The 1,532-nt window shown below is 32.3% G+C and overlaps 1 protein-coding gene across 1 annotated transcript in view; it reads left to right on the forward strand.

Annotated features, from left to right (window-relative positions):
• Positions 1-814: 814 nt before the first annotated feature.
• Positions 815-1,532, forward strand: part of LOC117124987 — a 7,437-nt gene continuing 6,719 nt past the window's right edge. The window contains exon 1 of the mRNA XM_033271336.1: positions 815-1,153. The gene's annotated coding sequence lies outside the window, so the exon portion shown is untranslated. The remainder of the gene's footprint in view (positions 1,154-1,532) is intronic.

Consider the following 1,532-nt stretch of genomic DNA (forward strand, 5'->3'; position numbering starts at 1 on the left):
CTTTGGCCCGTGAGATCAAATCTAAAAATAATTTGGCCTTTCAAATAAATTAATTTAGAGCCAGGGTGATATACGATAAAAAGCACCTCCCTACTCCCAACTTTACTGTGCTTGGGCCAGCTAAAATTTCCTGTTTATAATTCTTTCATTCTGCCGTTATTAACATATCGCGGATCGAGGTATAGGGAGGTACGTGTTCTTGTTATTTGATGTAAATTTTACTTAATATTCATATGTTTTTTGTGTTACTTTTTCTGATATGAGAGTATTAATAATGTAAATTATGATCGTTATTATTATTAAGTACTTTAATAATATTTCAATTGATCATCTTAAATCCAAAACTAGAAAAGCGAAAGCTTTTTTTGGTTTTTTTTTTTGTCTTTTACTGTATTATTAATGTATACTTTTATGTTTTTGTACTATTTTATTTATGAAATAAAGTGATGGAAGAATTTCAATTTCAAATAAGCCAAATAAGCAAAAATTATAGGGGAAGGAGAATTATAGTCCTACTTTGACATTTCGTGCCAAGTGAAGTCGGTGAAGTCCTGTGACCCGTACATCGTTCTTACCGTGTATGCAGGAATTCTGTGCCCCTACTATACACAACTGGGCATAGTTACATTTGGGTGGCATGTTATTGTGGATAGGCTGATTAATAGAATCTTAAATATCTGACATAGAATTTCCTGTTCTATAAATAAATATTGAATCATATAACGACCGTTGTACCTGCAACAATTTCATTAGTTTTTTTTATAGGCTTATTATGTGCCGTGGTTATTATTCATTTTCGATAGCAGATCATGGGTATAACACGCACAGCCATTGCCTTGTGTTGAAATTTATAACGAAGAAAAAACACACCCAGGCATAGACTTTGAAAGCAAATAAATAAATAAACACAATTTTATCACCGTAAACAGTGTAATGTTCGAGGTCTAAGAGTTTAGATTCCCCATCCGTCCAAGTACTATATTTCACAAGATAAAAGGATGGGGATAGGGGGAACTAACGTCTGGATCAGCAACGATTGATGAGGAAATAATCATTTGCATATTTATAAACCAACGCTGTACTGTAGAAGGGCGGTTTCGATTCATGTTTGATGAATATTAACCTGTCGAAGACATCGTTTATATATTTATTTGTAAGTATCAGTTTAGTTTTATATCAAAAAGTTAACCCATCTCGTTATTAAACAGATAAGATAAATTATGTTGTAAAAATCAAACACTATAATCAAACACTCATTGAGAGCCTTGTAGAAACATAAAATGGTAGAGCATCGATCAGCATAGGCAAAACTGGATATAAACCCAAAATTACACCATAAATACTGTAATCAGTTAAATTTGAATTTCTTTGTAGGAATAATAATATTATCGTTGTTATTATTTCGCCATCGCCATCATCATTATCATCATCATCACTGCCTTCATCATTTGATTTCAGAATAGGTTTTTTCGTCGCTAATAATAAGCCTCCCCCTTATTAAGATATACATCGAACGGATACAGACTGATAGA

This window comes from Anneissia japonica, unplaced genomic scaffold (assembly GCF_011630105.1).
Source record: "Anneissia japonica isolate Jap-2015-1 unplaced genomic scaffold, ASM1163010v1 scaffold2878_len565122_cov162, whole genome shotgun sequence".
Taxonomy (NCBI): domain Eukaryota; kingdom Metazoa; phylum Echinodermata; class Crinoidea; order Comatulida; family Comatulidae; genus Anneissia; species Anneissia japonica.